The sequence below is a fragment of the Theropithecus gelada genome, chromosome 14 (assembly GCF_003255815.1).
Source record: "Theropithecus gelada isolate Dixy chromosome 14, Tgel_1.0, whole genome shotgun sequence".
NCBI classification, from domain to species: Eukaryota; Metazoa; Chordata; class Mammalia; order Primates; family Cercopithecidae; genus Theropithecus; species Theropithecus gelada.
Window position 1 is genome coordinate 107,114,132 of NC_037682.1, and position 24,712 is coordinate 107,138,843.

General features: G+C 44.9%; 1 pseudogene; it reads right to left on the bottom strand.

The window, feature by feature from the left end:
* Positions 1-2,606: 2,606 nt before the first annotated feature.
* Positions 2,607-3,888, bottom strand: LOC112605963 (annotated as a pseudogene).
* Positions 3,889-24,712: the final 20,824 nt, after the last annotated feature.

The following is a 24,712-nucleotide window of genomic DNA, read 5'->3' on the forward strand; positions in this document are numbered from 1 at the left end:
TAATATTTCCTGCTGAAGCCCCAGAGCTAATATCTGGTCCCAACTCTCATGTGGCCCCTGGATTGATGGCTCTGCTCTCCCCTTGGGGCTTGCCACACCTGAGTAGATGTCTAATTCCTGATCTCAGAACCCCTGCTGTCTTTCCTGGCTAATGCAATTAATCAGACCACACCCAGCTGTGTTGTAAGATAGGACTCTGCCTTCAACTTGGGACACACCATCCTTCTTCCATCTTTTAAGTTCCCCCAGAGGTCTCAACTGAATAATCAAGAAAACCCAGGGTATCAGATAATCAGATGACCAGGTAATGGAGATAGAAGCTAATGGAGTTCCCTTAGCTATAGTTGCAGGCGGGGGGTTGGGGGGAGCCTGCGGAGTGGGGGAGGGAGAACGAAGCCAAAAAAAAGAAACAAACAAAAACAAAAAACAACAAACAACAAACAAACAATAACAAAAAAAACAAACCAGACAGAAGATCAGGGCAGCTGTAAGTGAGACATGGCAACCTTGCTAAGTAGGGATCTCAGGTCCCTGTGGTCTGAGGACAGATGTCCCGTAAACCCGTGTACAGCCTCATTTATATTGGGTGGTTCATTCTGCCATAGGAAGGTTATCTTGTTTGTGCTGGAAACCAGGGGAGCTCAAGTGGGAGTCCTCCTCTCTAAAGCTTGCCCCATGCCCAGGAAAGGAGCCCCACACCTCACCTCAAGGGGACACTGTTGAAATCCCACATTTGCAAGCCTTGTCTTCACAGTCTTACCTTGCTGCTTCTGTACCTGGTCTGTACCTGACCCTTGGCTTTGCCCGTCTGGTTTTCTGTTTGCTCCAGCCAAACCTCTATCCTTGGTTCCTTAGTTTCTGCTTCTCCTGCTTCCAGTTACCTTTTTCTTCTTTTTAACACTTATGGCATTCATTCATTTATTCATTCAAGTTCCCTGCTCCTAAGGAACTTGTAGTCTAGAGAGAAAGCAATTGCACAAACAGTTATTGGTTATAGTTATGAAAAATGTTACACAGGAAAGCCTGAAGATGCTACGGAAAGGTGCCCAACTTCCTCTGGTGGATCTGGGAATGCTTTCTGAAGGAAGGGAATTTTAAGCTGTCCTTTAGAAGCAAGAAGAAGGGACTCTGTGGGGCTGGGATGAGGAGGCAGGGGGGACATGAAAAGCCCTTCAGTGTCAAAGGAACAGCACGGACAAGGGCCCTGAGGCAGGCAGGGCTTATCTGTGTCACGGACAAGGGCCCTGAGGCAGGCAGGGCTTATCTGTGTCTCTCCTCCTGGCTCAGCATGACCCACCCTGTCTACACAGGAACCAACGGCTGTCTTCCTTGGCCTGAGAACTTTCCCTTTTGTACTGTCGTGGAAGCCATGTGCACACATCCTGGAATTCCCAGGATCCTGCCCAGTCTTGGCTTTTGATCTGAACATTGAAGCGACAGTTCTAGGGAGTGTATCCAGGGAATTTGCTATCTTTATTCTCTACACTGGGCCTGCTTGAATGGGGAGTGAGCATTTGTGGCCTTGGAGAATTCATCCCAGGCCATGGTGTTCCTTATGCTCCCCAGCCCTGACTCTTTGAGCCCAGCCTTCTCTGAGTGGGCTTCCGAGGTAAGCATCTGCATCTAGCGCAGTGCCTGGCTCACAGTAAGCCCTCCACAAATGCTAGCTGATTTGATTAGATTTGATCTGGGTCAATGTAAATAGGTGCAGGAGGAGAAACAGAAGAGAGAAATCAAAGGATGATGACTGTAAGGGGAGCCGTGATGTAATTTTAACCTGAAAATTGTCTGTAAATAGTCTGCACAGTTTATTCAAACCTCAGTCTTTCATAATCTAATTATATGCAAATGCCCCTGTGGTCTTCCTTACCATCTTGAATACCCGGATAGAGCATTTTGGAGAACCAGAGCGTAGCTCCTTGAGGTAAGAAAACAAAAAAGACAAGGAATTCAGGATCTTTGAGTTGAAAGACAACAGCAGTCGTTTAATATGAAGTGGAGGCTGGGTGCAGTGACTCACACCTATAAATCCCAGCATTTTGAGAGGCCAACACAGGAGGATCCCTTGAGTCCAGGAGTTCGAGACTAGCCTGGGCAACATAACAAGACCCTGTCTCTACAAAGATAAAAATTAGCCAGACATGGTGGCACTCACCTGTGGTCCCAGCTACTTGGAAGGCTGAGGCAGGAGGATCACTTGAGCCTGGGAGGTCGAGGCTGCAGTGAGCCATGATGGTGCCACTGCACTCAACCTGGGCAACAGTGTGGAATCTGATCACAAAAAAATTTTATATAATAGAAAGTGGTCACTTCTCCAGTGGAGACATCTGTCTTCAAACCTCCTTACACATCTGGACAGGTTACAAGCATTGCCTTACTCCAGTTTTGGAAATTGCCAGCTAGTAGAAATGCCTAATGTTGGGGCAAAGTTGTCCTCTCTCTCTTTCTCTTTTTACTGCAAAAAGTTTTGTTTCCATTTGGTCCAAGGCTTGAGAAGAAGCTCCAAGGTGGTTAAAAAGCTGCCTAGAGGCTGGAGAGAGAGGCTCAGGCAGAAGCCCTGACACTTTGAGGGGGATCCTTCAGAAGTTGTTGGGCTCGGTAGGCTACTAGTCATGCTTGAGGGTGAGCCTTTGGAAGAGGAATTTGCCCAGCCTGGCCTGGGGGCCAGCCAGGCTATCAAAGTTGGTCAGGTGGTTGTCCACCTTCTTGATGAGTTTCACTTCCTCATTGAGGAAGTTGCTCTCCAGGAAGTCAAGATATGGAGGTCTGTGTGGGCAGAACCCAGGGCATGAAGATCTAAAAGAGCCTTGTTCAGCTTATTCTCCAAGGCCATGGCGGCTCCCATGGCATCCAGGGTTTTACCCTACTCATCTTAAGGTGACTTATGGATGTCCTGGAATAGAGCACTGCTGCCACACTCATTTCGTATCTTCAAGAGATGCTCAGAGCCCTGCACTTCTCCTTGGCCAATTCATAGAAGGGGCCCACAGCTTCCAGAGCCACATCATCATGATGGAAACAGAAGCCTAGCGAGAGTGGGTGGAGGAGGCTCACCAATGCAAATTGACCAGGAGGTTGACGGCTGCCTCCACGTCAGTGGAATAATTCTGATGAATCTTGGAGCTCCTCATTGGTTGGCAAGAAGGAGCTAACCACAACAACTGTGTGGGCTGATCCCAGAAGCAGGAGATAGCCGAGAAAATGATCCTGGAGTTTGCAAGTGAAGAGGAGATTGGAGGATGCTCGGAGGCTAGAAGAGAGGGAGTCCCTGGGTCTGTTCTGTCCAAACACTGTTGAAGAAAAAACATATCCATGGGACTGCTGAACACCCTGCCAGCCATTTCTCTTATTGGTGTGAGTTCTGTTTTTTGAAACCCTTTCAAGTAACTCTGATTCCTTTTCTATATGATTTCCATTTGAATGTTGGAAGATGGCCATTGAGCCTCCCCAAGATGGAGAACCGCCCATGTTTCCTACCACGCTGTGGAGCCCTGTCCTGCTGGCTCAGCTCTGCACAGTCTCTGGGACCATGGGAAGGAACATTGAGGGCCCTGAATTGCAGGCACCCCTGGTCAATACTTCCAACCCCATCACTGGGCCACATCTGGTCATGAGGACCAAGTCATGTAGTCTAGCCCCTATGACTGTATTTATTCTCTAACTCCCAGATTTCCATTTTGTCTTCCTGCCTGGGATCCATTACCTTGGACTGGGGCCCTGTCTTACCTCACAAGGCCTCCCTAGGAGTAGAGCCAAACCTCTGTCCCTGCAGGTGAGTCCCCAGCAGTTGATGCCAAGTTCTTCTGCCTGCCTTCTCCTTGGCCCCTTGCCTGCTGCCAGATTCCACTGGTCCTTTCTGGTCCTGTCTTTGACATGAACTTCCTGCATGGCCTTGGATTCCTTATTTTCTAGCCAGCAAATGGAATGCGTTTTAATGCATTGGTGGATTTAAAATCTAGCCCCATCTAAGAATCGCCAGGGGGCAACTTTACAGAGTGCCAGTGTCCAGAGCTGGAACTGGGATGAGAAGTGAAAGGCGCCTAGCATGCAAAATGTAAAGTGCATCTCTCTCTGGTGCCAACCCTGCACTGGGAGGGCCCCGAGAGTGACTGTCTCCTTACATTAGCTCCCCTAGGAACCAGGCTCGCTTTGCCCTGGTCCCAGTCCTGCCATTACCAGGGCAATAGCACCAGAGATTATGATCTATGTGGCCAGGAAGAAGTCCCGATAATGGTATTTTGAAAAACTAGGCAGAGGTTAATGTGTGGAGACAGGGTAGGGAATCGCTGGAATAGGTGGTCTCTCAGGGGTCTGTCACCCAGCAGGGTGCTCCAAGACCCTGGGACTCCTAACTGTATTCTTTTACCCATGCTTGGTCTTGGGACTTTGCTAGTAGCTTGTGATGTCCTCTTGTTTCCTGGAGAGTATGTCTCATTTCCAAACTCCAGCCAGGCTCAGTCAAGCCCATCTCGCCCCCAAGAACCCCAGGCTAACCAGGCCTTTGTTCTGACCAACGTCTTCTCCATTTCCAAGTAAAGCCTCTCTTAGATAATCAGCGTTCCAAACCCTCCATTCTGTTGGCTCTCCTTTGGATATGTTCCAGCTGCCTGTGCACCTTCTACATGATGGGATGTGGAGACTTTACAATACTGAAGTATTCTGGTACATTCATATTCATTCATTCAACAAGCATGTGCTGAGGACCTGTCCCGTGCCCTGCACTGTGCTATTTGCTGAAGAGCACAAAGATAGAGTGATATATTCATGCCTAGGGTAGCTTATGGTACATCAGCATTTCCCCAAATGTGCTCTGTCAATGAATGTTATACAAAAGCAAAGCAAAGCAAAACAAAACAACAAAAAACATTTCCTGGTAAAATGATTTAGGCAGACCCGAGTTCAAATAAACAGGTTTCTTTATTGCAGGACTTCTCAGAATATTTAGTTTGCTAATATATACTGTGTATCTCCATAAGAGAAGCTCACTATAATACAATTCCCAAATATATTTGACCATCCACTTAACATGAAATATTCCAAAAGGCACTTTGGATAATGCTGTCATAGAATGATAAATCTGGAATCAACCACAATTCCAGATATGAGAGCTCTAGTAATGTGATCCAAGGTTGCATTAGCTCTTTAAGCAGCCACATCACTCTGTTGACTTCTCAGGAGCTGTAGGCTGTCTAAAATGATTGGGTCTTTTTTCACACAACAATCCTTAAGTAGGTCTTTCTCTTTCACTACTTGGGCTATTGACTTTTTGGAAGTGGAATATAAGGCCTATCAAGTTTAACTTTATTGGTTCTGAGCCAATAAAGTTAAAGGAGTTACAGAGGTTGAGATCTTTTTTATCTGAATCCTGCCCACCAGCGTATCAGCTAGGTTTCCCTGCTATGTGTTGCCTACAATGTAAGTGGGAAGGCCTTCTTTATCTTCATCCAAGCCTCCGAAGAACATGGTGAATGTGACAGATCTCTGTATTGCAACATTAGAAGTCTTCCTTGTAATTGGCATTGATCCTTTCACCTACACTGCAGTCATGAGCTGTGCAGCAATGTTTTGGTCGACCATGGACCCCATGTGTGACAGTGGTCCCATGAGACTATAATCTCATATATTTATTGTACCTTTTCTATGTTTAGGTATATTTATGTATACAAATACTTATCAATGTGTTACAATTGCCCACAGTATTCAGTACAGTAACATGCCGTACGGGTTTGTAGCTTAGGAGAAATAGGCTAAACCCCATAACCTAGGTATGTAGTAGGCTATATCACCCAGGTTTGTGTAAGTTGACTCTGTGATGTTCGCATAATCACATAATCACCTAATAACCCATTTCTCAGGACGTATCCCCACTGTTATCGATGCATGACAGAACTGGTGTGCAGTCATTCAACAAATTCACCTAGCTGAGCCATAACCCTTAACTGGACTCATGGCCCTCCATCTGGGTCAAAGGATAACATGACCGTTTTTGGGAAATTCCTCATGGAAATCCACATTCCCTTAGTCTACCAGTCTGGTAATACTTCCAAAAAGAAGAAAATTAGGCTAATTTGTCATGAGTAAGTCAAAGGTTATTTTATTTTTGTGATTATGCTATGATTTTGTGAGTAACCTATGCTCATTAATAGAAAATGTGGAAAATATAGGCATTTTTAATATGAATGATTATGAAGAAAATTAAAACTGCCCAGTATCAAACCACCTAGAGATAGTCACAGTTAACTTTTGCTACGTCTCCTTCTTTGTTTTCTTGAGACAGCGTCTCACTCTGTCACCCAGGCTGGAGTGCAGTGGCACCATCTCAGCTCACTGCAACCTCCGACTTACTGAGTGTCTTCCATGCGCCAGGTATAGTTCTAGGTGCAAAAGTAAACAAAAAACACTCCTCCCTCAAATTCCTGCTCTTATGGAGTTTGTATTCTAGTCAAGGCTTATAAATAAATAAATAAATAAATAAATAAATAAATAAACACAGACTCCCAGGATTCAAAACTATCCTGCTGTTTTTTGCTCCCAACTTGACCTTATATTAGAACTATTCCTGTAATGACTTTGTGTTAATGAACCCAGGCCAGATTCTGATGATTCCTGTTTTCTTTACTAAATGTCTGCAACCATCTCTTTAATGCAGCAATCTTTGATTTTTCTCTTTTTTTGGGCAGGGTCTCATTCTGTCACCTGGGCTAGAGTACAATGGTGTGATCTCGGCTATCTGCAGCCTCAGCCTCCCAGGTTCAAGGGTCTTCCCACTTCAGCCTTCTAAGTAGCTGGGACTACAGATACGTACCACCACGCCTGGCTAACTTGTTTTGGTATTTTTGTAAAGATGAGGTTTCTCCATGCGCCTAGGCTGGTCTTGAACTCCTGAGCTCTTGAGTTGGAGAGGAGATCCCGTCTCGGCCTCCTAAAGTACTGAGATCACAGGTGTGCGTCGCTGTACCTGGCTGTTTTCTATTTTAAGAGATAGGGTCTTGCTATGTTGCCCAGGCTGGACTCAAACTCTCGGGCTCAAGTGATATTCCTGGCCTCATCTTCCCAAATAGCTGGGACTATAGGTGTGCACCACTGCACCCACCTAATAGTGCAATCTAGAATTTTGTGGAGGGTTGATATGATACTTACCAAGTTATAGTCTCCAGAATGCAGCTTTTACCTCTCTTCAAAAATGGGGACAGATGTGCACATCTCCAGTGACTGGATACCTCATCTTTTTCACTATTTCTCCAAGATTACAGATTGTAGTTCCACAGTTTTACCTTTCTGGGATGCAATTTGTCTAGGCTTTAAGACTCAAGCTCATTTACAGGTATTCTTTTATTATCTCTCCACCCATCATGAGCTTGTCTATTCCTGAGTTTGTTCTATTCTTCCAAGATTGAAGATTAGTCTTCTTGGTAGACAAGGTAGAAGTAAAACGAGTTGCAAAGTTCTGTTCTCTCTCCACTATTGATTAGCATGATGTCACCTGCCCCAGGTAGTGATCTCTTCTCTTCTTCTTGCACTCATCTTGAAGGAGGAAAGGCTATGGGAGAATCTGGAGAAAAACCCTTTTATTTTTCATTAGTCTATTAGCTCTCATAAAAAAAAAATTCCTGACAGTATTTTTGTAGGACTGAGTTATTGTGCTGCTCTTTTGTATTTGCCTACTCTCTCATTTTACAAATAAGAAAACTGAGTATTATGTTCAGTAAAGGGCATTGCATAAATCGGACCCTAAACTAGAATTATAGTATTTATTTGAGTCAACCTTGCAGTATCTGAGAGATTAAAAAACCTTGCAAGAAATAGATCACTATGGGAGAAAAAGGACCTCAGGAGAAATTTAATTGAGAACCCCTCTCATGGGGAGAGGACAATGGATTTCACTGAATGAGTCCCAGACTGTAGCAAGTTTTCGCTGGTTGCAGACATCTCACAGGGACCATTGCGGTCTGTTCTGCTTGGGGGAATGGCAGCAGCCCACTCCCTTTGCCTTCAGCGTAGGGCTCCAACATAGGAAGTCAAACAGCTGGCTCTTCTCCATAGGCAGCCACCCCAGCCCCATCTCTTCATTAACCGAAACCCTTCCTCGGGGGAGCAGCGACAGCTCCCTGTGAATTGGCTATGGGCAGTCATGCTGAGGCTTCTAAGCAGCTCCTTGTTAACCTTGAAAGATGACTATTTTAGTTTTCTGGAGTCTCTGTCACCACCTGCAGACAGAAGCAGATGATTTAAGAGGTGAGCAGGTAGGAATTATGTGACCTTCAAACAGAGATATCCCCAGAAGCAGTGGACACAGTCAAATCACTACATGACTGTCTGTCTTTGTGTCCTGGCTCTGTCCCCAGTCCATTGTGTTAGATAAGAGGTTTTGTGTTACCCTCTGAAGGGCTGGGATTACTAGGCAAGCTCAGAAGGCAACTACAACACTATTTCTCTGTAAACAGCCTTTGCAAATGCTATGTTAGTAACAGACCTAGGTGGATGCCATTTTGGCATTGAAAGTGCCATCTTTTAGGGCAAAGGCAGTGTGAGTAGACACATAAAACATAAAATCCAGTTAATTTAGTCTATTTCAATGTATAAATAAATAAAGCTATTCCACTAGTGCATTTTCTAAACCCAAACAAGGAAACATAAAATTCTCTGTAGTAAATAATAAAATGCAAACTTTGTTTCATTTTATAGCCAGAAGAGTCAGAAGAAGGCCAAGAAAAAGGAGAAAAAATGAGGAAAAAAAAAAAAAAAAGAAAAGAAAGGAGGTTAGAGATGAGAGCGGGAGAGGAAGAGAAGGAAAGGACAGGCACCATCTCTAAGGGTGCTGCCTCCTTGACCTTCTGTCTCTGAGATCATACCTACCCATCTGCTTGTTAATACTTGAGTGGATTCTTGACTCTAAACTCTACAGGGAGAGCAACAAGATGGATTAGTTCAAGACTTACCTGACTTCCTGGAATGAACAATATGGTTTATTTATAGTTAACTGCTGCATCTAGGAGACCTGTAGAACTCTGGTTGGGTCCTGTCCCCTTAGCCAGTTTGGTCTGATATCCTCTGAACCCTCTTGCTGTCCTGCTGGATCAGCACTGACCACAAGTCTCCTTCTGCAGCTCCTGCCAGTGTAATTTGGACCCGTCACTTCCTTGCAGTAGAGCTGATAGGCCAACTGCAGAACTGTAGTCTGCCTCCAACTGTTCACTCTAGAGTATACAGATGTCTCCCTGTTTCTTCTACTTTAGCTATTTCGGCTATTTGCTATCACACATATTCATGCAAATGCGGGAATTTCACGAGGTACAATTCCCTTCCAATGTAAACCTGTTCTATGAATGCCTTCTGCAATAAAATCACTCTACAGAATGTCTGTGGATGTCTGTGAATGTCTTTCCCAGCTGTTGCAGAAGGGGTTTTATCGTCTTCCATGGGTTTAGACAGGAAAAGAGTAACTTTTGGGTGAAGAGCTGCCTGGAAGACTTCCCCCTTCCATTAGCAGCTCTTTCCTGTATGGTTGCATCCTGAGTCCAACCAGCAAATGGCCCTCAGCCACAGCAGCTGTGGCTAAAGTTAGTTTTATTCTAATTAACTATTTCCTTCTTATTTATACAGAGCCTGTGCTTTTCTACTTTCCCTTGATTCCTGACCTTGTTTGCCACCATCCATCGTTGGTCCTACCCAGCCTGTCATGCCTTCCATCCAAACAGCATCCATTCTCAATGCCAGTCCAAGCCTCAAGATCTTGGCTTCCTTTGTACTTAGTGCACTGGCCAAGTTTCCATCACCTCTAAGTTTCATCTAGGTCCCTTTAGTACTCGGAGGCCTAGATCATCCCAGTACTTCCAGATTCTAGGATTTTAAGCAACACCCACCTGGACCATGTTAATCAAATCAGTTTGTTCTAACAATTTTTTTTCACTGCCTTCCTAGTACCTGTGACTAATAGCAGGCCCAGTGTCCTCATTAACCATAAATGCTTGGGGTTAGGTTAACACCACAGATGAAACCATTCTCTTTCTTTCTCTCCCACTTCCCACCAAAATCAACTGCTGAACATTTACCAACATCATTAATAACTGTGTCTCCTTTGAGCTGTTCAGGATAAAGCCTTCTCTACACAGTAGAGAATGCATGCATGCAATCATATTTATTGATTTTAATCTCCATGGCGTGCAGGTGAGGGGAGAGGTGTATTTCCAAAAATTTAGAGGTGTTCCAGAGGAAATAAAATCATTAGGATGCTATGAAGCTTGGCTAGATAATCTGATCCCCTTGCCCATTATAAAAACAGTCTTAGACCAATACTTCTCAAACTTTAATGTGCAGAAAAATTACCTGGAGGTCTCATTAACATGCAGTTTCTGATTCAGTAGGTCTATGGGAGAGTCTCAGAACAAGCCTCCATGTACTGCCAATACCACTGGTCCCACCAGTCTATAGACAAGCCATGAATATTAAAGAGCTATTGCTCCTCCCCTACTGGACTCTAGACTTGTTCACATCCCAGGTTCCTCTTACCTACCTGAGATTTACCATTTGTGACATGAGAATATTGAACTGCCTGATCTCTTATCCCCGCACAACGCTAAAATGCAAGGTTCTATATAAAGTACTACAGCCTTCTCACCTCACATGTCATCTCTTCTCTAAAATCTTCCCCAGTTCTCCAATGGAAGTTCCCATGCTGAGTTCCATACTTCAATTCAATTCCATTTAGAACAGTTTAACTCAATACAGAAGCCTTCACTGAAAATTTTTTATGTACCAGGTGTTTTCTTTCTTTGAAACTGAGTTGATGAGGATGCTATTAACCAAAGTGGAAAGTTGAGTTATATAGATGGAAGAGGAGACTGGGGGAGAAAGTAGCCAAGTTCATATTTGCCAAAATAGGTGTCGTATTCCTGTAATTTATACAAGTGGAGAGGTAATGTGGCACGGTAGCCTCTAGAGGCAGACCATGCATGTTTAGAACTTACCCCTACTGTTCATAAGCTGTGTGATCTTGTGTTAAGTAACCCCTCTATGCCCCCATTTCCTGATTTTAAGATGAGGATAATAATGGCATCCACCTCACGGAGTTGTTACGTTGTTAAGAGTAAATGACAGCTGGACACGGTGGCTCACGTTTGTAATTCCAGCACTTCGGGAGGCCAAGGTGGGTGGGTCACAAGGTCAGGAGATTGAGACCATCCTGGCTAACATGGTGAAACCCCATCTCTACTAAAAATACAAAAAATTAGCCGGGTGTTGGGGTGGACACCTGTAGTCCCAGCTACTTGGGAGGCTGAGGCAGTAGAATGGCGAGAAACCAGAAGGTGGAGCTTGCAGTGAGCAGAGATTGTGCCACTGCATTCCAGACTGGGCAACAGAGCAAGAGTCCATCTCAAAAAAAATTAAAAAGAAAAGAAAAGAAAAAAGAATAAATGAGGGTTAATATTTGTAAAGCACCTAGATTATTATTGGTACATGGCATACCAAAGAAGTGTTTTTCCAACAAATATATGTTCTGGAGATGCCATTTAGAAAAAGTCTAGGTAGGAGGTAGGGGTTTGGGAGCTGTCTGTATTTAGGAGCAAAAGATATTTTGCAGAGAGAATGTAAGCTGCAAATTGAGTAGCAAAGAAGGAAAAAATGGATTCTTTAGCGGATACCAATATTTAAAGGGCAAGCAGAGGAAGAAGATGCAATGAAGGAGACTCAGGAGTGGTCTCAGAAGTAAAGATGACTCAGGAGAAAGTGAAACCAGAAGCTCAGTAACTAGAGAATTTCAAGAAAGAGGTAGCAGTCAACAATGGCCAGCACAAGTAAGATCAGGGATAAAACAAAGCTGTGTGTTCAGATGGCTAAGAAGGCAAGTGTTAGACCGCATATAATTTTTATTTATGTCTGTCTTCACCCCTAAGCCATGAGTCCTCAATGTAAGGGGTCAAGTTTGTTATTCAGCCTTGTATATCCAGAGGCTAACACATGCCTACAGCATAGCAGGACGTTCTCAGTGTGGTCAAAACATTATTTTTGTTATGAGACTCTCTAATGACTCCTGTTCCTTCGAGGTCCACTTCACCCTGCTTGTCTATTGAATAATGAGACAGTAAACAAAATTGAGAGAATCTCATTTCCTGTCCTGTCCTTTTTTCTTGGGGGGGGCCCCAAGTAGAAGACGAGGCCAGTATTTCTTGGTACTGGGCGTCTTTTAAACATGAGACTGGATGATTGCAGAAGTTGAGATTAGGTTATATGAGGGCTGGGATTGGGGGCAGCTGTCAGGTAAAAATCTCAGGGGAGATCATCTTCTTGGGGTTCCCAGCAACTTTCTTTCAGCCTAATGTGAACTAGCGAGGTCCCACAGCTTGTGCGCCGGGCTGGGCCCCCAGGTGGGTCTGTTTCCAAGGCTCTATGGTAATAACCATCTTCACTCTGAGGAGACCAAATGCCCATATGTTGTTGGTGCCGTGGGAGAAATTCCTCTGTTGGGTAGTAGTTGGGCTAGACCCTTCCCCAGATTCTAGGAGCCTGGGTGACCACTTAAGGCAATGGTGACGGCAGAGCCCAAGCTTCTGGTGGTGGAGTTCAGGTGAGGGCAGAGTGGAAAGTCCTGGGCACATAGTTCTATGCTTGTTTAGGCATCTGCAGGCTTGTGGGATAAATTGAGAATGGCAGGAAGAGGAGATGGTGAGCCAGAGGAAGGAGGGGGAGTGTGTGGGTTACAGGACTGCAGAGCCCCCTGCTGAGAAATTGTAATTCTGACCCTGTGGACCAGGTACGAGGGAGGAAGTAAGAGGGGGTGGTGGGCTGGGAAGGTGGATGGGGCAGGGGTGGCGGGGGGGGGTGTTGAGGGGGTGGAGGGTGGGCGATGGGGAACTCTGACTCATTCTAGTGTTGACAAATAGGCTGGATTCCTTTCACTCGGCTGGACTTTGCCCTTTCAGGATGTACAGCCAGCGTCAGCACACTGCTAATGGGGCTTTGAGAGTCTCCTTTTGATGAGCACGTCCCAGAAAGCAGGTATTAGCCATTTCTGCTGGGGAGGCAATGAAGGCATTTGCAGCTGAAATCGGCTTTCCTGACTGCCCTAATAAAGCAGAGACTTTCAAAGCCCCATTAGCAGTGTGCTGACTGCAGCTATACATCTGGACTAGCCCAGTTTAGGAGGGGAGCGCTGGGCACTCATATCCTGAACCCCAAGGAACAAACTATCTCTGACCAAAGCCAGCTTCTTTTTCATTAGTAGACTGTGGATGCCATAGGAGAGAAACCCTGTCTCCCTATCGCTGGGACATAGCTTGGCGCCTGGCACAAAATAGACTCCCAATAAACGTTTATGGAATTGATAAATGAGTTTGGAGGGGGGTCAACGACTAAAAGGACCTGGAGCACCTCATTATGGACAGCTCCATGCCCTTGGTGAGTGCTTAATACACATTTATGAGATGGATGACCGACGGGTAGGACAAAAAGTGAGTTGGGAAGTGAAGGGAAAGGATGATGTGGGAGAAAAGGAAAAGTAGCTCCTCCTTCGGTCCCCCACCTGTACAAGTATGAGACTTCACAGCCTTCCATATCTCCCCAAAGAGAAGCCAGAAGAACTTTTTCTTGTTAGGCCCCAGAGGTGAGGAAAGGCATGGAGGAAGGAGGACCCCGATTGCCAGGCTCTTTTGCAAGTTCTATATGCTGAAAAATCAACATAGATGGGAATGATTTTCACTTTCTAGGTGATGTAATTGTGCCTCTCATAAGTAGGTGTCTTTTTCAGGTCCACAAAGATATGAGTGATAGAGCCAGGGTTCCAGTCCAAGTCTGTCTGCCTTCCGGGCTCGCAGTCTTTCTCCCCAGCCACCTCCCGTTTTCCCTCTGACCACAGAGGAGTATCATTCTGAATATCCACTGCCTCTAGACAGTCTTTTCCACCTGTTCTACAGGCGTGCACATGCCCTTCGTCAGAAAGCAGTCTAGAAGTGGTTCATCTCCACTTTCCATCATCTTCTTTCTCTTTCACGACACAAAGCACGTTTCTGGAGGAGGGGTATTAGTTGCCAATTTCCATCAGAACAGATAATGTTTCTCCAGGTGGATGGGCCTTCCCCACCTCTCCTCCTATCTTTCTGAATACTTTTTGGTCTGGTTTCAGACCAGATCTTGCGAGAAGCTCTGTAAAGGAAAATACACAACAAATAATAAGTGGAATGAAATGGATAAATGCATAAAGAGCTAGCTGGCCAGAGTGACCTGCCCTCATGAGTTTATCTCACTTACCTGTCTTATTGATACTCTTCCTGGTCTCAGGGAGACCCTCTAAGTCACTGGTGTGTGACTGGGGCTCTTTGCCCAGCCGTTCTGCCATTTGAAAATTTCCAGTCAAGATTTAGTCACTGCACATTTTTGAGAGTCCTCTAATCAGAGAAATTAACTCTCATCAGACACAGGAATTAATCTTTGTTAGTGTTGTTGTCAGTCTAACTTTGCCTTCCTCAGTGCCAGACGTGGAGAGGGACGCCCTCACAGGGAGCTGCCACCACCACTGGCAGAGACCTCAGGGATGCAGGCAGGGCTTCACTGAAAGAATAGGGGGTGGCCTCTGCTTCTCCCTGAGTTGAAGGGTGTGTGGAATCCCCGAGGAACTCTCTGGTGTTCAGCCCTGGGCTGTGCTATATGCAGGGCTCTAAAAACGCTGGCTGACTTGACTGTGTGAATACAGTTATGGCAGGGAGGGAGGGGAGGTGCTTTGGGAAGGATACCACAGCAAAGTGGCAACCAGCTAAGAATCAGTGACAGCACACGATGAGGGGCAGCAGGGAGAGGATTCTTTACTGGTTCACCAGTTTGTTAAAAATACAGACCTGTTTTATTTATTTCATTTTATTTTTTGACAGGTCTTGCTTTGTTGCCAACGCTGGGGTACAGTGGCACAATTTTAGCTCATGGCAACCTTTGCCTCCTGGGCTCAAGCGATCCTCCAGGTAAGGAGGCTACCTTAGCTCCTGGCTAATTCTTGTATTTTTTGTAGAGATGAGGTTTTCCCATGTTCCCTGGGCTGTTATCAAACTCCTAGACTCAAGTGATCTGCACGCCTTGGCCTCCCAAAGTGCTGAGGTTACAGGCGTGAGCCACCACGCCTGGCCCAGACCTCTCTTTTGAAGTCATCTTTCAATGGGTGTGGGTGTGGGGTGTGTGGCAGTGAGGGTGAGGACAGACCCTCAGGTGCATTTGTGGAAGTTTGGGGCCAACTTCAAGATTCAGAGAATCATAGCCATTTTGGTTGTAGAGAAACTGTAATGCTCGGAGAATCAGATTGCTGTAGAGTAAATAAACGTGATGTTAACACCATCATCCATAATATATATTTCATATCCTCTCATTTGCTCATGAAAAATATATTATGTAGACTTGTCTATTATCATCATATTCATTCACCCACAGCACTTGATTTTGTTAGTGTCAAGCTATCTCTATATTCAAGTCAGTAGTCCTCAGCTATTGTCATCAGCATTCTAGAACATCTTTTCATTTTAAGTTACATTTTCTTATATACATGTTTCTTTGGCAGGATTAGAAAATTTGGGGGCCTTTGTTTCTGAGTGAGGAGTAGTAAGGAAAGCACTGGGAATCAGGAGAGATGACTCCCGTCTTGTCTTCTCATGGCGTACTCTGTGACCTTGGGAAATTCACATCCTCTCTCTGGTCAGTTTCTCCATCTGTAAAATGTGAGTATTAGACAAGACAATCTCTAAGGTCTATTCTAATCTTTACTTTGTCTGTGAGTTGTTACTGAGAAAGTAGAGCAGGAAAATGGGCTTAGATATCTATGGCCAAGAAGGAGATCACAGTTTCTGGATAATTTGGGACACAGTGGCCAGCATATAAGTTGCTCCATGGCCACACTTCAGAGCTGCAGGAGGATCCCACCTGGATAGGGCTCTGTTTCATACTCTCCATTTCTTGGATGATTGCTTTCTTTGCTACTGGGATTTAAAAAAAAAAGGAAAAACCTCCAAGACAAGTCACTTTCTCATTGGCCTGTGACATGCTACATGAACCATCTATATTATGGATGCAACCATGGATGCTGCCAACGTTGATTCATACCTTGGCGACCTCATGGATCACTGACAGCCATGCCACCTGGCAGGCTGCCTGGAATTCACCGGGGCCTGTCAGAAGCCCCAGCTGCACCTCCATTTTGCAGGCAACCACAGGCCTGGCTTTCTACCCTTGGGTTTCAAACCTACTATTATCAGTCTAACGAACAATCACATCCTCAAATCAAAAGTCAGGAATTCTAAGAGGAGCAATGCTGCTCACGGAACTGAGTGGTGACTTGCAGAAGTACAATGAGATAACAAAGTCTCTTTCAGACATCTTTTCATAATCCAAAGCCCTAGGTAGCCGATAAACAATGCACCGCCAGCCAGGCTGAGTTCTTGCTATCTTGTTGACTGAAGCATTCATTGTGAGGCTTCCTGGGCATCCTATTATAGGGGAAAGGAGGACTCTGACCATTTCTGCATAGTGTAGATTAATCTGAGGGCTGCATGACACCTTTACTTCACGGTCTTTGTCTCATCGGGTGTCACAAGGGAGGGAGAGTTGCTCTTTCTGGTTTTGGACACTTGCTTTTTGATCTTTTTGCTGCCTTTGATTTTTCCTTTTGGGTCGAGGGAAGGTGGGTTGTCCTGGATAGAGCCTTGTGCCTGGCTTAGCATGTCGTGTGCTGGAGGAGCGTAACACTGAACATTCACCAGTGGGTCCGGGGCCAAGGTTAACAGATCTCCTTTCCTGACCTTTATACTCAAATGATCTCATCGGACCGAACTAGGCACACAGCTACAAAATACGCCCCCAAACACAACCACCTCCACCACCACTGCGGTTCTAAAACTCCTCCCACAAATCAAGTTGCAAGAGATTGAGGAAGGATTAAGGGGAGAGGTGACTGAGTAATAAAGGTCAATGTCATCTTCTGAGAACACTAGCACTTAGAGAATATTTGGCACCTGACAAAGTGACCATTTCCCAGACTTGCAAATTGATCCCTATGTAGGGCCTGAGTCTTAAAAGAGATAATACCACATGCTTCAAATATAATAGAAAATGGGACTAAAATAAATGTAAATAAGCTTTCCCTTTTTGTATTTTTTCTATGGTTTTATGAGAGTCAGCAAGCAATGCTACAGAGGAAAAAGCAGTAGTTTTGAAATCAGACTGGAATTTTAGTTCCCATCATTTCTATGTTCCTGTTTACAAATCTCTGGAGTGGGGCTGAGTCAGGTGGCTCGTGCCTGTAGTCTCAGTTACTTGGGAAGCTGAGGTGGGAGGATCACTTGAGTCCAAGAGTTTGAGTCCAGCCTTAGCAGTATAGTGAAACCTTTTCTTCCCAACCACCTCCACCTCTGAAAAAAAAAAAAAATTATAAAGTGGGGAACAACAGTACTTTCTTCATTATTGTTGTGAGGTTCAGGGTGTATGTAAAGGGCATGGCACATAATAGGTGCTCAGCAAATAGAAGTGTTACTTATTCAGGAGCTGTGTGTATATATATATTTAAGATGGAGTCTTACTCTGTCACCCAGGCTGGAGTGCAGTGGTACGGTCTTAGCTCACCGCAACCTCTGCCTGCTGGGTTCAAGGAATTCTCCTGCCTCAGCCTCTCGAGTACTTGAGATTACAGGCACCCGCCCCGAAGCCCAGCTAATTTTTGTATTTTTGATAGAGACAGAGTTTCACCATGTTGGCTAGGTTGGTCTCGAACTCTTGACCTCAAGTGAGCCCCCCGCCTCGGCCTCCGAAAGTGCTGGGATTACAGGCATGAGCCACCGCGCCTGGCCTTGAATTGCTTTTGTTGCCCAACTTTCTGTCCAGATTTGCCAAGAATCAACTACCTAGGTGTAGTAAGAAATTGAGTCTCTGAATGGCAAAAGGGGCTAATTTTGCTACCTGGGGGTTGGGAGTCTTTATGATTTGTTGTGGAGATGGGCAACTGCCTCACAGCCAGGAGGCAATGAACCCTTTTTGTATATTCCTAGGTAGGAAGGAACAGCAGTAGTTTGCGCCCTGCATCTGGCTTAAAGAGGAATGCTGACCAACCTTTAACAAACTCTCTTAGGACCCGATATGTTTAAGAATTCAGAATTTTTCAGATTTTAAAAAAGTAATATGGGCTGGGCATGGTGGCTCATGCCTGTAATCCCAGTACTTTGGAAGGCTGAGGTGTGAGTAACACTTGAGGGCAGGAGTTTGAGAACAGCCTGGACAATACAACGAAATCCCGTCTCTACTAAAAATAGGAAAATTAGCCGAAGGTAGTGGCAAACACCTGTAATCCCAGCTACTTGAGGGGCTGAGGCAGGAGAATCGCTTGAACCTGGGAGGCGGAGGTTGCAGTGAGCCGAGATCACACCACTGCGCTCCAGCCTGGGTGACAGAGTGAGACTCTCAAAAAATAAAAAAAGGTAATATGGTGCAGTTAGTGTATATTATGTAACAACTACAGCAGAGTTTGGGGCAATAACTTCTGAGCAAAAACTATTCAGATTTCTGTAACAAATATTTATCTTAAGTGGGATAAATGAAGCCTACAAAAAAATTCAGGTCAGGTCAGGTTTTGCTGTGAAATGAGTTATGAAAAATCTTTTAGTATTCAGAGGTTTTTGGATTCCAAAATTGTGTTTTGTTGATTTATGGTAATAATAGAGATGATGATAAATAATAATAGCTGTTGCATTTAATAAATGTTTTCATTGTGTTGGGGTCTCTAAGTGCTTGGCATCTATTTTCTTACTTGTTCTGTAACAGTCTTGTGAGGTTGGTAGTATTGTTTTCCTTTTAGTGATGAAGAAAATGAAGCTCAGAGATATTAAGAAACTTTCCTCAGAGGACACAGCCATTAAATGGCAAACCTAGGATTTGAACCTATATCCATCTGATTGCAAAGCCTATGCTGGTAAAAATCAATCACTGTTTTTCCCCGCATAGTAGAGGTTGCCTTACCTTGGAATCAGAGACTTTGTCTTGTGGATGATAGAACATTTGCTAGGCTATTTTTGCCCCATGATTTGAGCTGGGCTGGAGGTGTCCTAAACTGATGGGTAGTTGTGCCGTATAAAGGGATAAGAGGTCAGTGGGAGTGGATGATGGATGGCATAAACCTGGTCATTGCACTATGGGCATGCTGGCTATATTGATGCAAGCCTGACCCAGACAGACTTTGACCTTGGTTTGATCTCCTACCACTCAAGAAAAGCTTCCTTCAGCTTCAAATGGCCTTACTTGGAGCTCAGCTGTACAGAAGGGGTAAGTGAGCTGCCCAGGCTCAGACCAGGCCTCATCTCTCTGCGTGTGACCTCTATTGTTTGGGTAGAGTACTACAGAAAAAAAAAAAATCCTAATAAGCCTTAATATGGGAGGAAATGGCCATCCTAAAAATAACGCCGGGCCCTGTGGAGTAATGACATCATTAGGCAACTCCAGCCTAGAGGGATTCTAAGCACTTTTGAGTAGACATTTTATTTTAGCACAAGATGTATCAAGTAGATCTATTATGCTTGTCAGCCCAAGCCAGGGTTGCAAGGCAAGAATTAAGTGAAAGGCTCATGTGAAGAGCCATGACACTTCCTTTAATCACATTTTACATAATTGGAATAGCTGCTGTTTCCAAATCTTTGGCTGGGCAGTCTTCATGACCACAACAAAACAGATCTGGGAAGAGAAGAAATTCTATCATCTGGAGAGGACCTGACATTTTAACTTAATTCTAAGTCTTGGGGAGGAGAAGAAGCCTGGGGAACTGGATTAACCAAGAGCTGCTGACAAAGACGGAAGTAGATGTCATGGAGAATTCCTCGGCTCTGGGATTATCCTCTTCTTTTTGGCTGACAAGTGAGCAGAAGGTTTTCTTCTTCCCATGGTTTTTTTCCCTAACAGGTTCCTAGGATCATGCGTGAAATAACAAGCCTTTATCATCTTCTGTTTAACTTTCTCTACTTGGCCATGAGCTCAGGGAGGCCAGGATTGGATTTATCCATTCCTTCCTCCCCAGCACTCATCATAGTGCCTGACGCGTATTGCGATGCTCAATAAAAATGTGTTGAATTACTTTGGGAGGTCATGGCAGGAGGACCGCTTGAGCCCAAAAGTTCAAGACCAGCCTGACAACACAGTGAGACCCCCATCTCAATTAAAACACTATATAGATCTAGACTTAGATTGTATACATATATATGAATTTAGATAAAATGTCCATGAATTTAGTTTTGTAAATGGTGAGGGACTATTTTGTACGTCTCTGTTCACTTGCAAGAGGTTATTGTTAATGTAGCCTAACCCCAAGAATAGAAGGGGAAGCCAGTCCTTCTCCATCAGAACAGTGAAATGTGCATTGGACTAGGGGCAAAGAGACCTGCATGCCATGACTTTAGTCAAGTGGTTCTAACAACTCAGGGTCCTCTTCATGTAAAGTAATGATAAAAACTCCTAGTATCTCCTAGCTTCACAGAGGGACCAGCAGAATACCTGACATTAAACCTGACTATAGCATGGAGACAAATCAGCCTGCTATTAAAACTCAGGCCTGAAGGTTCTTTCCCTTTTCCATTGCACTGGTCCTGGACCTCTCATGGGTTCATCTCCCTGAGGAAGCGGGGAAAGTGAGGGGTGACCACTCTTCATGTGGTCTGGCCACATGCCTGGCCATGCACTTGTTTTTCCCCAGAACAAAATGTCTGTTTCAGCTCCCTGGTTCCCTCCCTCCCTTCTCTGCCCTCCTTTCCCACTTGCAGTCCTCACTCAGCCTTCCCCTCTCTTTGCTCTGGCCCCCTGGGGCCTGTCATAATTAGAAAAGGAGGAAAGGGGGGAGCCATCCTAGCCCACCAGGGTTTTAGAGGGAGTTGGGACTGCGTGCTGGGGACCCAGAGCTGCAAAGGTTTCAATGTCTTTCTTCCCTTTTAACCTGTGACTTTAGCAGTCCCTGTACTAAAGTCTGGGAGGGTCCAAGGCCATGAACACATGGCTTTGCATGTAAATATGTATATAGCAAAATGTGAGTATGCACACATGTGTGTAAAGATGTGTATGGATGTGGGTATGGATTATGTGTTGTGCTTCTGAAGGGAGAGCAATGCAGAAAAGGATTCTTTTTAATCCAGAAACTTGAATCCATGTCATCTTTGGGGTACAAATTCTCTGGGAAATCCTTTTGTACCTACCTCTCTTTCTTTCCTCACCTCATTGCCCCCAGGCTCTCCATTCTACCTTAACAAAAGGAAAGCAATGGTTGGAGTAGATGGGGGAGGACTCCCAATCCTTTCTCCCTCCCTCCAAACCAGGTGTTGGCTTGAGATGGCAACATAATCGCTCACAGGGGGTGGATGCTGGCTTCCCACCTTCTGCGGAGCCACAGTCTCGCGCCTGTGCTGGCATTTTCCTGAGCAATGCTGAGGGGATCATTAATCTGTCTCCTTGCTATTTTTCTGTCCAGCCCAAGGGACGACTCTGGCCTATAAATCAGCTCGGTATGAAGTGGGAAAATCAAGAAAGGGATACAGTTAGAAGGAAAATAGCCATTCAGAAGCGTACAGATCTGAGGTGTGAGACCCAGAAAGTGAGGGAAGAAGGAAGAACGCTCTTTTGAGGAAATAACATGGAGAAAAAATTATACTAACATGGCAGGGCCAGATCTGGGACAAAGGAGATCTTGAATCTGGTCTTCAAGATGTTATTCTAAGCTTCTTGCTTTAGCTAATCTCTCTGGGCTACAACTAGGCCATCTGTTAAGGTGGGATCCCACCACACTCACTCAGCTTTGTGCATTCCTGGAAACTAGAGCATGTGCAAAGAAACAAAACAAATTCGTACATGCAAATTATTAAAACCCTACATATTTTCTCATGCAAATTAATTAATACGACATACTCATGGTGAAGATTTTGAAGCAGCCCTGTAGGAACTGGGAGGCAGTGCAGTCAGCGGGAAGGACATGTACCTGGAATCAGTTCTCATAAGGATTCTCTCCAAGTCTCTGTCCAGTCCGTTAACTGTTGGCCAGCACCTCAGTTTCCTCATTCTTTAAAGTAAGTCTGAACACCAAACTTCTGCACTGATGGAAGTTGTCACCACAGTGATATGAAGCACTCTTATTCCTCTCAGTGAAGCTTCCACATCTTGGCAATCATTCACAGGCACCTCAGCTTGAAGGGAGAAAGGGCTGCCTCAGTGTGGGCCATCACTGTGGGTCCCAGCTGTAGCCCGTTGCTTTCCAGACCACGTGGGCTTGACCAGTCCCTTCTGGGACAAAGTCTGCTCTAGGGGCATTGATATTTGCAGAGGCAGTTTGGTGGCTTAAAGAAGAGGTCCCCAACCCCCAGTCTGTGGCCTATTGGGAAAAAGGTTGTACAGCAGGACGTGAGCAGCTGGTGAAGCTTCATCTCTACTTATGGCCACTCCCCATTGCTTGCATTACCGCCTGAGCTCCACCTCCTGTCAGATTAGCCATGGCATTAGATTCTCACAGGACCATGAACCCTATTGTGAACTGTGCATGTGAGGGATCGAGGTTGCATGCTCCTTATGAGAATCTAATGCCTGATGATCTGTCACTGTCTTCCATCACCCTCAGATGAGACCATCTAGTTACGGGAAAACAAGCTCAGGGCTCCCACTGATTCTACATTATGGTGAGTTGTATAACTATTTCATTACATATTACAATGTAATCATAATATAAATTAAGTGCAAAATAAATGGAATGTGCTTGAATCATCCCCAAACCCTCCCCTGCACCTCCAGTCTGTGGAAAAATTGTCTTCCATGAAAATGGTCCCTGGTGCCAAAAAGGTTGGTGACCACTGGCTTAAAGAGCCCAGACTCTAGAAACAGATGGGCTTGGTAAGTTTAAAGCCACTGGTGAACTATGTTGCCTCTGGGAAGATCCTGAGCCTGTCCTGAGGCCCTATAACCACATCTGTGTAATGGAACCACACACCTGTCTTTCCTTGTGAGCATTAGAGATAGTGTATGGAGAGCACACAGGACAATTCCTGAAGAACAGAGACATTCAGCGAAGGACAACACTTACTATTATTGGACCACTGGAGTTGAAGACTGGAAAAGGTGATGAATGGGATTGAATATACGCCTCAGGCAGACATCTCACAGAGCAGGTAAAGTGTGTGTGCTTACTTTTTTTTTCTTTTGAGACAGGGTTTCACTCTCTCACCCAGGCTGGAGTGCAGTGGCATGATCTTGGCTCACCACAACCTCTGCCTCCCAGGCTCAAGCAATTCTCCTGCCTCAGCCTCCTAAGTAGCTGGGATTACAGGTGCACGCCACTGCCACCCGGTTAATTTTTGTATTTTTAGTAGAGACAGGGTTTTACCATGTTGGCCAGACTGGTCTCGAACTCCTGACCTCAAATGATCCACCCGCCTCAGCCTCTTAAAGTGCTGGGTTTACAGGTGTGAGCCACCGCACCTGGCCTGTGTGTGCTAACTTTGTAAGTGTGTGCACATATGTGTACATGTGCATGGACCTGGCTGATGTGTTAAGTGTGTGTGAAATAAGTACATATGTGTGTAAGAATGTGTGATAATATGTGCACATGTGAGTGTGTACATGTGTGCATATACATGTAGTTGTGAATGAGTGTGTGCGTTTATGTGTTGGGGTACCCACACTGACTAGTGCTCCAAATAGACGCTGGCTTTATTCATGCTTCTCTCTCCACCTGAAATGTTCTTCTCTCCTTCCCTATCCTGTAAACTCCTTTTAATTTATCAAGAGTCAACTCATATCATCTCTCAAGCCATCCTTGAGCTCTTTGGGAAGAGTTGATCATTCTCCTTTGTGTTTTCCTCTGCCTTTAATTAGAGTAAGCTGCAGATGGAGGCATTAACTGGATGAGCTCTAGACTCAGATGTTATAGGTTTAAATCTTGGCTCTTCAACTTGTAGCTGAGTGATCCCAGATGAGTTATCTGACCTTTGGAAGCCTTAATTTTCTTATCTATAATATGGAAATAATGGTGTAGTGCTCATAGGGTTGATAGGTTTAAATAATACAATGCCTGTAGAGCATTTCACATGGCACCTGGTTTGTAATAAGTGCTCAGACTATATCAATTATCATCATTACTCTTACTAGTATATTTGCCACATAGTATTAAAATATTAGAGAGTGGCTGGGCGTGGTGGCTCACACCTATAATCCCAGCACTTTGGGAAGACAAGTTGGGTGGATCACCTAAGGTCAGGAGTTCAAGACCAGCCTGGCCAACATAACAAAACCCCATCTTTACTACAAATACAAAAATTAGCCAGGTGTGGTGGTGGGTGCCTGTAATGCCAGTTGCTCTGGAAGCTGAGGCAGGAGATTTGCTTGAGCCTGGGAGGCACAGGTCACAATGAGCGAGATCATGCCACTGCACTCCAGACTGGGTGACAGAGCAAGACTGCATCTCTCTCTCTCTCTCTCTGTGTGTGTGGGTGTGTATACACACTCTCCAGACTCTCTTTTATGCTACCATCAGACGGAAAACTTGAAGGCTAGAGAACAGCCTCATTCCCATACAAAAGACATCCTCAAGCAACACATAAAGATCCACACTGTATCTATATTTGGCAGGCATTTGGCTTAGGTTTATGACATCACCAAGGCTATTTTTTCCTGCAGTTGTATTCAATGGCCTCAATTGAAACACTAGAAAGCCTCTTCTGGCCCATCAATGAGTCCAAGG